The sequence below is a fragment of the Macrobrachium rosenbergii genome, chromosome 36 (genome assembly GCF_040412425.1).
Source record: "Macrobrachium rosenbergii isolate ZJJX-2024 chromosome 36, ASM4041242v1, whole genome shotgun sequence".
NCBI lineage: Eukaryota > Metazoa > Arthropoda > Malacostraca > Decapoda > Palaemonidae > Macrobrachium > Macrobrachium rosenbergii.
In genome coordinates, this window is record NC_089776.1 from 14069419 (window position 1) to 14081874 (window position 12456).

At 36.0% G+C, this 12456-nt stretch overlaps 1 protein-coding gene across 4 annotated transcripts in view; it reads left to right on the forward strand.

The window, feature by feature from the left end:
- Window positions 1-2501: 2501 nt before the first annotated feature.
- The window catches only part of tapas, a 51271-nt gene continuing 41316 nt past the window's right edge, over window positions 2502-12456 (forward strand). For 2 of the 4 annotated variants that reach the window (XM_067134648.1, XM_067134653.1), the window contains exon 1: window positions 7689-7843. The gene's annotated coding sequence lies outside the window, so the exon portion shown is untranslated. Of the gene's footprint in view, window positions 2698-7686; window positions 7844-12456 lie in introns of those variants that run through there. The other 2 variants (XM_067134643.1, XM_067134640.1) reach the window with 2 other exon arrangements.

Genomic DNA, 12456 nt, shown 5'->3' on the forward strand with positions numbered 1-12456 from the left:
CAGGTATATAAGGCCTGTATTACTATGGGCAGCAAAAACATAGGCATTGTCAAGTGGAATGGAAGAGGTTTTGAGATGTCAGATGTCATGTTCAGAGTGCAGTGGAAAGGTTGCATTACAAAAGGAGGAATTGGGAGAGAGATCTTATATCCAGAGGCTTGGAAAAGACAGACCTAAAGACTGCGATGGTCAGGAATGTGTGATGATAAAATGAGGGAACACCTGGTCACAAAAGAAATAGCCATCAAAGTAGGAAGACCTGTAGAAAATCTTGGGAAATAAAAGAATAGATGAGTAATTAGGCCTAATAGGATTTCTGGCAGGATTAACATGGGACAGAAGAGTGTGGAGAGAACTCATTTTGCATGTAACCCCTGAAAGTGAAAAGCCAATGGAAAATGTTGTTGATAATGATGATATTGTCAAAACTGCATAATGTAGAACCAAGATGCCTTGCATAAAAACAATATCAGCAAAGGTTTGTAAGAGAAACACTGGTTCAGAATCAAGCTGATGTTTGTCACAGTAATTGCCCTTTGCAGTTCATGCTCTAGACTCAAAAACAATACGGATTAGGATTGCAGGAGTGACAGATTGGTTTTAACCCCAACTGGCGTTTGTTACAGTGCACTGCAGTTTAAGTACCAAACTCAAAACTAAATCTGTTATCTCCTCATCTCAGTTTTGTTCGTCTGAGCTTGCTAAGGTAAGTCCTTAAGTTGAAATCCAGTTGTACAAATAATGTAGCATCCCCGTGGTACATTATGTTTCTCCTAACTATGTTAACAGAAAATATCGTAGAAACTAAAGACATCTGTTGAGACTAAATATGATGAATGAAGGAAAATACTAAAATTCATAAAACATTGACAAAGAGGCAATTTTAGGGACAGGAACTTGAACAAGGATAGCATGGCATGTTATTTCTCTGTATACAATGCAAGAATTAGACCTGTACAAATGATTTTTTTGTCTAAAGAGACAAACAGTCTGAAAGAAAGCAGAGTAACAACTATGAAAGAATGTGAATTACAGTATGTGGAAACTGTATTACTGTAAAGTAAGCAATAGAATTTCAGACAAGTACAGTGATAGAAACTTTACGTAATAAAAATAATACGGAATGAATGACACTAATTTCTAGAAATCTGTAGCAAATTTATGTATTTTCGTCTTTTCACAAGATTCAAAAAGTTGTGACCAGAAATTTTTGCGCTCTCTCTCTCTCTCTCTCTCTCTCTCTCTCTCTCTCTCTCTCTCTCTCTCTCTGAAATCCACAGGCCTACTGATTAAATATATTTCTTGAAACATTCATCAATTCATGTTAGCATTTTTATTTTGTTTATATAAGCCGATTTCCCTATTTGAATATTTCAAAAGAAAGATACACGGTGAGTATACAGTATCTTTACTCGAAAGTCTCTCATGTTTTCTCAGAAGGTGAAAATATATCGGCAAAAAACATGTCATAAGCAGATTGGCCCAGAGCAAGACGTTAACATCGCCGCAAAAAGAAGAAAAAATAAACAAAAGCCGTGCCATCTGGCGGCGAAAGTGCGAAACTAACACAAAACCTGCCATAGCATAAAAAGGTTAAGGATAACCCAAGGCCTTTTTCGACAGGTGATTGAAAGCCCGTCGCTTTGCCAATACCGGATTGCACGGTAAATCCCTCCGTGACAAAGAAGAGGATGAATGGGAATCGGAGAGATTTAAGGCTGATGTGTTGTCAGTGGAGTTCCTTTGCGTTATCCTACACTGCCATAATTCTAAGAAATACGACGAAATTTTTTAATAAAGATCTAACACTTTATTTTGAATGATTTCCGAACTTTCTGAACTGCGTCATACTTATTTAAAAGTCAGATTTCTATAAAAACGCAAACGATTTTACTGGTAAACCAGTCTGAATTTCTTTGGAGTTATTCATTGTTATTTTTACTTTTCGATTCACAGGTTGTACTGTACTCAGTCAATATGAAAAACTCTAATATGAATAAAGATAAAGGCAGATTCACATAAAGTAGACATATGAAATTACGTTTTACGCTTTAAGTTATATTAATACAATAGGTCTCCCAGATTTCTCCTAACGACGGTGTCTATAATTTCGCCAAAATCTTTGGCCACCCGCCTTGTATATTAGACCTATATGGACCTTAATTAGAATGTCTCTCTTGCATAATATAACCCCTTAAATTCATGAACAATTACACGTACTGTATTCCTGCATGAAGCCAGGAACGTAGAGTAAAATATAAATATGTCAACAGTCTTAAAAATAAAATGGAATATGACTAGATAAGCTGTTTATGTAGAAAGTTATAGAGTTCTTTTATTTACGAACATTACGTACAGGGCGCAGATTCTTTTATTTAATATCTTGGATGGAAATCTTTGCCTTCACAGTCAATTCTACACTAAATACACATAACTATATGTCTTAATTAACGACTTTTCAAGTAATTAAGTTAAGAGAACGCGTCAATTTGTAAGAAACCATATAAGAAAACTGAAGGTGCTTTACGTAGTACAGAGGAAGAAGAAGAACAACAACAACAACAATAGTGTCTGTATTCTACGAAAGAAGACTACTGCCCATAGATATATCGAGTTGGAAATGGCTGACATTCCTCCTCACAGCGAGACTACAGGCTATAGTAGTTAAGAGATCAACACTGTCGTTCTTGATGGCAGGTAGGAGAACGCATGTGAAGCCTGGTATGTTTGTTCTTCGATCATGAATAACAAGCATGTCTAGACCTACGTAAACACATACACAAACACACACACGCTCAAATACATATAGCGTATATTTAGTTATAATTCGAGGTTGATATTTTGCAGTGACGGTAAAAATGCAAATATCATGTGTATAACATTCTTATACTAAAATGAAACTGCCCATATTTGGAGAGAGAGAGAGAGAGAGAGGCCGTAGGCATCATAATATATTGACATAATTCGCTCTCAACACGAAGGTCGTTGATAGCTGTTTATCAGAACTAAATTATAATCAGTTAATCACCATATTTGGAGACAGAGAGACTACTCGGTAGGAATGAAAATGGACTGACACAGTATAGGCCTACTAACCAACTGATGGTGTTCATAGCTGTATACTAGAACTATAATCGCCATATTTGGGGAGATAGATAAGTAAAGAGAGAGAGAGAGAGGGCCACGCTGTGAGCGTCAAAATAGACTGATATAATTTACTAACAAAGCGATGGTGTCAGTCGCCGTAAGTCTATATTAAAACTGTATTCGCCATAATTTGGGAGATAGATAAAGAGAGAGAGAGAGAGAGAGAGATGGCTTCGTTGTAGGTATCAAAACCCTACGGGTCAAACCAGTGACCACTCCTCCTCTTCCCAAGGGGATACCAAAGATCCTACAGACCAACCCGACAGCTTTTCGTCAAAAATATGAAATGTAGCGATTAAGCCTATAATAAATCACGCTTAAGGTCTCTCCAAATGCGGCTTATTGGGTGGTTGTTATTTCTCACTCAAATGAAGGAAAACAGATTTGACTGGTCGAAGCTCTCATTTGGGAATTGAAAGCTTTAGCCTCCAGCTTAGGGTAGGCCTATCGGTGTGCACGTGGGTTTGGAGTTGTGATAACTCTCTCTCTCTCTCTCTCTCTCTCTCTCTCTCTCTCTCTCTCTCTCTCTCTCTCTCTCTCTCTCTCTCTCTCATTGTAGGTTTATATTTACCGTTCTTCGGAAATGCATTTCCATAAGCAATTTTTAAACATCGATTTATCGATTCAATTGAACCAGAAATTGTCTGCCATAATTTATGAGAGCGGTTAGTAATTCCATTGCAGGACTCTTAACGTGAAAACGGACATATTTCTCTAACAAAATAAAGCTTATTTCAAATTATATCCTTGACTGTCGAATAACAGAACTGATATGAGACTATACACCCTCCCATTGTATCTCTAAAGAGATAATAGCACTGGTTTGAAGTGAGCCAATGCCATTCTTCTGTGTAGTTGAGATTTTAGTTCTATCAGTTATTTTAAAGTAATTTTGCGTATATTTATGGATTTCCGAATTAGCTGTAAGTTTTTTTAAATAATAAAATTGAAGGATGAAGTTTTTTATATACATATGTGTGGTTTAAATAGCGCTACAGTTAAGCAAACTATAATTTAAGTAGTATTTTTAATGACTCTAGACGCACGTCATTCATATGCACTTTTCGTCTTAAACAAAACTGTAATTATTTTTTTTTCTGTTATTTGTGTAATTTTACTTGTTCACATAAGTAAGGAATGCCTTATCTCTCGTCAGTTCTTATTCAAAAGATACGTGGTCGCCATTTTTTTTTTTTTTTCGTCAAAGTGGGCAAAGAATTTCCAGTGCCCAAGGGTAGGTTTACCCACTACGTTTACCTTGAGATGGACAGACATGCTATGATAGAAATGGTTGTTTGAGGTTTGGTAAAAAAAAAAAAATAATAAAATACAGGATAGAATTTAGTTGTTTCATGCAAATTTTGTAGGAACTTGATAAACTTGATTTTGAGAAGGGCAGATTAGATTTTGGACGAACAAAGTAGGTTACAAAATTTTATTAAACTGGAAAAAAGCTGCACATCATTAGGGAAATGTTTTACCAAAAATTCCTGTGATTTTTTTTAAATGCAATAGACCAATGTAGAATATTTTGAGCAAGATAATCTAGTTCTCTCTTATTAGGCTGAGGTAAAGATTGCAGGTCGGCGGAAATGTTATTTTTCTACAAAGTTCTAGGCATTTTTTTTTCTTAAACTTTAAATTTGATTTTGCTACAACACATTTTATAAAACAATGTAAATATTGTAAGTAGAATAGTCTAAATCTCCGTTTACCAGCAATGAGACTCGTAGATTCCTGTTCTTGTGAATTTATTGAAGGAAAATAACGGCCGAATGACAAGACAGAGCTGAGTCATCCCAGATCAGTGTATGACCGAATACGTGTTAGAACTTTATTCATAAAATTACAGATTTTCATAAAAGTATATTGAGTTTGCTCATATAAATGTCTTTCCTGATATCCAACAAAAGATAAAATACAGAGTTGTTAGACTGTTAGGCCTATCGTCTCTTGCTGAAAAGGTTTCTGAGTTTTTGCAAACTGCTCTTTTGGAGAGGTACAAAATAGTTGTTTCCATTATATTTCTGTTCATTTTATTTCTCATATCAGTATATGATAGACTCTCTCTCTCTCTCTCTCTCTCTCTCTCTCTCTCTCTCTCTCTCTCTCTCTCTCTCTCTCTCTCTCTCTCTCTCTCTCTCTCTAGTAGGAAAAGTGATTCGCTTGATGGTAAGGTACAGTTGTGATGTTCTGATTTTGCTCTCTCTCTCTCTCTCTCTCTCTCTCTCTCTCTCTCTCTCTCTCTCTCTCTGTGTGTGTGTGTGTGTGTGTGTGTGTTTCAAGTGCTAACTGTACTCCAAAAAGTCCAGCCTCTTATATTTACATTTTTAAAGGCTAATGGTACTACAGGCACCGTAGTACCATAAGTCTGTAATAATCAAATATAAGAGGTTGGCAAGAGGCTATATAATATATATATATATATATATATATATATATATATATATATATATATATATATATATATATATATATATATATATCATAGAGGAATTAAGATGCCTGGTGTGGTTCCCTGAACTTGGGCCGTTATTCACCCCGCTATCACAGGAGTCATTCCCATGCATGCGAAGCCTCGACAAGATGAGTCGACATTTCGACTCAGCGTCTGACTCAGCGGTGAGGCAAAAACCTTCCTCTCCCTTTTGGCGGTGCTGCTTCTCTCTCTCTCTCTCTCTCTCTCTCTCTCTCTCTCTCTCTCTCTCTCTGTGTGTACTTGTTCGTCGCCACACGTTTTATGCACGATCTTATATACATACACACGCAAATCGCTCTACTTTGGAAATATTACCGAAGGGAAATTTGACTAAGTCACAGGAAAAAAGTCGCATTAATTTATGGTGGCCGGTAATAACGACAGGAAGAAAAGTCACAGGAAAAAAAATACCTAGATTCTTCCCGGTGGCCTGCAATAGTCACAGGAAAAAAAGTCACAGAAAAAGTCACAATTTTGTCTAGGAAGAAAGTCGGTATTCAAAAACATTCAAGTTGGTCACAGTTTATTCAAGCACCATAAACAATTGAAATCATAAAACAGCGCATATTATAAATCATTTAATAACGGGCAATACATCAGCATTAAAAACACTGAATATACATGTAAGCAGTTATTAATCTGTACATAACATGTATATAAAGTCAATAAGTGACTGACGAATATATTCGTTTGATGGCCTTGCCGTGCTGAAGATATTGAACAAAACGTGAGTTTTTCACATAATGTAATGCCATCATATATAGACAGTGATGTCGATATGTTCAAGTCACGTGTTGCCAGCCAATAACTGATTTGAAATATTTTCTGATTCATTTCTTTAATTTTTCACGGTCCTTAAATAAATTGTGACTGTCTGACTTTCTTTCCTTGCCAAAATCATGACTATATTCTGTGACTTTTTTTCCCTTTGACTTTTTTTTTTTTTACCGTTCGGTAGGACCAGGAAACAACTTGAGAGTTTCCCGGCGAAAGGTCAAGGTCTTCCTGGCACTTGCGTCTTGTTGTAGGAACTTGAAAGTAAGTGTTAAGTTACTTTAGAAGTGTTGACTCTGGGATTTATCTGTAAGTCTGCTGAAATGTATATTCCTGTCCTGAATTTCTGTGCTTTTGTTTTCTGCTCTTTCCTGAGGAGGAATTCTGCTGTAGATTTGCTTTTTGTGTTCATGTGTGAGCACGTGGAAATTCTCTCTCTCTCTCTCTCTCTCTCTCTCTCTCTCTCTCTCTCTCTCTCTCTCTCTCTCTCTCTCCTGCAGTCTGTGTATATGTGTGTGTGTATGTACGTGTGTTTGTGCTCGTAGTAATGTTCTCTCTCTCTCTCTGTATACGTATGCATATGTGCATGTGTGTGTGCACTAGAAGTTTTCTCTCTCTCTCTTGGAGTCTGTGTATGTGTGTGTGTGTATGTATGTGTGTTTGTGCTCGTAGTAATATTCTCTCTCTCTCTCTCTCTCTCTCTGTATACGTATGCATGTATGTGCATGTTTGTGTGTGTGTGCACGTAGCAGTCCTCCTCCCCCCCCCCAGAACGCCTTCCTAGCCTCATTTTCTAGGAGTGGCTTTGTGGAAATCCTCAAAAAAAAAAAAAATTAAATAGCCGGCCATGGCCAACGGTCATTGTGCCTTGAAAACAACATTAATCCCAGCTAAACCCTTCTCCCCTTAACCCTCATGGGATTTCAGGGATTCAAATGTTTACAACGACAGAAGGACAGCCAGGTAGGTCTTCACTGGAAGCGAGCTCTGGCCTCCGGGCGGAGATTAAGTTTTTGAGAAAACTTTCTCCTACATTTTGGGTATTTATGCACGATATATCGTATATTCATTGATGTATTATCAAATATTTGTATACACTGGGATCCTTTATGAACAGTATATTATCGTCGGAGATAAGCATACGAAAATGCATATAGCTTTTTGGGACGGAAGACGAAACGTAGGCGAGAAAAGGATAGTTATCGTACATCTGGGAACTAAATGTAAACAACATCCCCACGTGGTTTTAATAAGGGACATCGGAACTTGAGTTGGAAGCACCAATTTCAGTACTGTCCTGGACGGTCAACCAGCAAGAACTCTACCGACGTCTTGGCAAAAAGTACAGAGGGTAACTGTGTAACTTATCCGAGTTTCTTTTAAAGTGAAGACTTGACTAGATATAGCGTCATCGGGAAGGATTGTATACTTAACAAGCCTTTGGTGAGTAAAACCATTATCCACGTTCGTATAAAATTGGCCTATGATGGCTTAGTCCAAACTCTTTTATTGTATTGTGTAACGTGAACGAGACTTTTTTAACCGTTGAAAAATTGCGGCAATCGTGACCGTACTGAAGAAATCGTGCATTGCTATTGTGAAACTCGAAATGAACGTATCTGATTTTTCTTTAACGAGGTGACTGGTATTTCCTGGTTTTTCATGCATTCACAAGGCAAGCCAGTTGTAAGGAACTGCAGTCTGTTACCGTCGATCGCGATTCTACCCAACAGAAATAGACTTTGCATGCGCGTTATATACATTAGGAAAATTTTAAGTACATTACCTGATAGATTATTTTATGCTGTTTATTCTCCCAAAAATACATTCTGAGGAACTGTACTATAAACAATAATGTAATCTTCCCCAACTTTCGGCTGTCTGTCTCCAGACTGAAATTATACAGTAGTTAATATTTCAGAATGGCCGAAAACATCGGGAAACTTTGTAAAAACAAAACTTGTTCAGGCCATCTCTAAAACGTTTTGTTTTTCAATTCAGGCCATCACTAAAACGTTTTGTTTTTCAATGCCGCAGCAAAAAAACCTGTTTAGACCCTTTTTTTCGGGGCCCAGTTCACAGGTGTACAATCAGTTTCCTTTTATGTAGGAAATGATTGTCTCGAACTTTCATCCGATTCAGATTTTTATTTCCGTTTCCTTCTATTTTTTGTAATTTTGTTTTATTTTCGTATATATATATATATATATATATATATATATATATATATATATATATATATATATGTGTCTGTCTGTGATACTTAGAAAATATGAAAAATAAAATATCCTCTGCCTAAAATACAGTAAAAATGGCCAGAGGAAAGGAAACCACGAAAATACAAAAAAATTACAAAAAATCGAAGGAAACGGAAATAAAAAATTGAATCTGATGAAAGTTCGAGACAATCATTTCCTACATAAAAGGAAATTAATTGTACACCTGTGAACTGGGTCCCGAAAAAAAGGTCTAAACAGGTTTTTTGTTGCTGAATTGAAAAACAAAACGTTTTAGTGATGGCCTGAATTGAAAAACAAACGTTTTAGTGATGGCCTGAACAAGTTTTGTTTTTACAAAGTTTCCCGAAGCTGGGAAAGATAGTATTGTTTACAGTATATAGTTCCTCAGAATATATATTTTATATAGAATATATATATATATCTCATCCTCCCATATATATATCACAACAACTGAACAAAAACTTTTAGCTTTATACATATATATATATATATATATATATATATATATATATATATATATATATATGAAATTTTAGGTATATTCCTTGAAAGCTTAAAAGTTTATTTTGTTCAGTTGTCGTGATTCGCTGGGAGGATGAGGTATTATATTCTGTATTCTCCCAAAAATACATTCTGAGGAACTGTATGTTGTAAGCAATACTGTATCTTTCCCAGCTTCGGGCTGTGTCTACAGACTGGATGGTCTCACTATTATTTCAGAAATTGCCAAAAATATCGGAAACTTTATAAAAACAAAACTTGTTCAGAGCATCACTAAAACGTAGTGTGTTTTCAATTCTGCAACACTAAACCTCTTTTTAAGACCCTTTTTTTGGGGGTGGGGGCCAGTTTACAGGTGCACCGTCAGTCTCCTTTCATGGACGAAATGATTGTCTCGAACTTTAATCCAATTCAGTTTTTTTTTTTTTTCTTTTTTTTATTTTTTGTAACGTCAGTAATTCAATTTGAACATGGTCTCTCTCTCTCTCTCTCTCTCTCTCTCTCTCTCTCTCTCTCTCTCTCTCTCCGTCCCGACAATGCCTCGACTTAGTTTTCAGACCGAAGGAAATTAATTTCCCTTATTCTACAAGTCCAAAGTCCTTTGGTGTCTCCTAAATGTCTTAAGAGATAATACTCAATCTTATAACTTCTCATCTTTAGGGTGAAATTCTTTCCTTCGTCGATGATTCTAACCGCATTTCTTTACTCACGATTTATTTAAAAAGTATAAATATATAAAAAGAGATTAAGATGAATAACAACATTTTATCGAACTGGAATTGCTAATTCAAGTTTCCAGTTTCTGAACACGAAGACCGGAAACCCCAAAAGGGTCGGAATCTTGACTTCACACAGAAAGAAGATATCCAACATAGCCTTCATACAAAAAAATACATAACATATCATTCACACAGAAAGAAGATATCACAACATATCCTTCATACAGAAAAAAGATATCACAACATATCCTTCATACAAAAAATATATCACAACATATCATTCACACGGAAAGAAGATATCACAACATATCCCTCATACAGAAAGATATCAAAACATATCCTTCATAGAGAAAAGATATCGCAACATATCCTTCATACAGAAAGAAGATATCACAACATATCCTTCATACAAAAAAAAGATATCACAACATATCCTTCATACAGAAATAAGATATCACAACATATCCTTCATACAAAAAGAAGATATCACAACATATCCTTCATACAGAAAGAAGTTATCACAATATATCCTTCATACAGAGAGAAGATATCACAACATATCCTTCATACAGAAAGAAGTTATCACAATATATCCTTCATACAGAGAGAAGATATCACAACATATCCTTCATACAGAAAGAAGTTATCACAATATATCCTTCATACAGAGAGAAGATATCACAACATATCCTTCATACAGAAAGAAGATATCACAGTATAGCCCATAACGGTAGCCAGATTGGTCAAGCCATTCCATTGCAACGAAAATCCGCTGTGTCGTCATTTAAAATCATGATACGGGGACGAGACGTGTATTGTACGCGTTAGGAGGGACATCACGAGAGAGAGAGAGAGAGAGAGAGAGAGAGAGAGAGAGAGAGAGAGAGTTGTGGGGGGAGGTGAAACACGTCACAGAAGTGCACTGAAAGTAAATTTTTGGTAGAGGGAAAAATAAGCTTGATAATTATAAGCGAGTAAATGTATTAAGATATACGTTATGGAACTGTTGATTTTGTACGCATATATATATACAGTAATTATATATTGTTAGATCTGTCACACATTCAACATTCTATTTATTCCATGTAGCTGCAACCCCTTTCGTTCCTTTTACTGTACCTCCTTTCATATTCTCTTCCATCTTACTTTCCACCATCTCCTAACAACTTGATTCACAGTACAACTGCGATGTTTTCTTCCTGTTACACCTTTCAAACCTTTTACTGTCAATTTCCGTTTCAGCGCGGAATGACCTCATAGATCCCAGTGCTTGGCCTTTGGCCTAAATTCTATATTCAATTCATGGATTTTACATTTTACCGAAGCACACAGTACAGAAATTGTTAAACAATTTCGTAATTCATATTTATTTCCATACAGAAACCACTGACCGTCCATAGGAAAGTAATTTCTTACATTCAGTTAGATGAGTCTTCCTTTTGCATAGTGGGTATTTAAACGGATGTATAAATAAATAGATGACCCAAAAGTGATTTTGGGGGGACACGAGCGCTTACTAATGTGATGAGAATTTGGCAGGAAAGAATGATTATAATTTTATCTCGTTAGATTTGTTTTCTTGTAAAGGTACAAACAAAATGCCTAGAATATAGATAGAATGTCTCTCCATTAGTAATGATTTTAAGCAGTTGTTGTTATAAAAAGTTAGGTTAAAAGGCAAATCTTAGGTTGTACGATAGATATATTTAAACGGGGTTCTGAGTGCCACGTCTACATGAATACATACTTACATACATATTTGTATATATATGTATGGATATACACACTTGTATATATATATATATATATATATATATATATATATATACATACATACACGCAAGTTAATAAACATCACGCGAAAGCGCTTGATACTAAACTTCTGCCTGTCATTTTCCTGTGGTATTCGCTTACATACATACATATATATGCAAATGTGTACGTAAGTATGTATATAAGAGTCCTGACCGCAACCGCATTTTGCTAACATGGCGTCTCGAACTTTGTTTACGCTGGTCTAGAAATATTCACCAGGCGGGTGGGGCGGAGGGAGATATGATTCCTCTATTCATGTCTGTTACGAACAGGCAACAAATGAAAGTTGTAATCAAGTCAGTACAGCGAACATAACGTAACTAGTGTTATGAATAATGATTTTACGAAATCGTAGGCCTAGCAGAATCTGCATTTGGGGAGTGAAGCCAATCTTGCGAATTTGGTAGATAATTTGTATCTTACTTGATAGCGTGTATGTGTGTGTGCATATATATATATATATGTGTGAGTATACACTATCAGGTTCGTTACATCGGTTATGAACAAATGAGATACAAATTGTGTACCGTAATTCCGCGGCTGGCTTCACTCCCCAAATACGGATACTGCTAGGCCTACGATCTCGTAAAATCATTACTTATAACACTAGTTATGTTATGTTCGCCGTACTGACATGATTACAACTTTCATTTGCTGCCAGTTCGTAATAGACATAAACAGATGAATCATATTCCCTCCCAACGCCTGCTTGAATATTTCCCAACCAGCGTAATCAAAGTTCGAGACGCCATGTTAGCAAAATGTAGTTGTGGTCAGGACT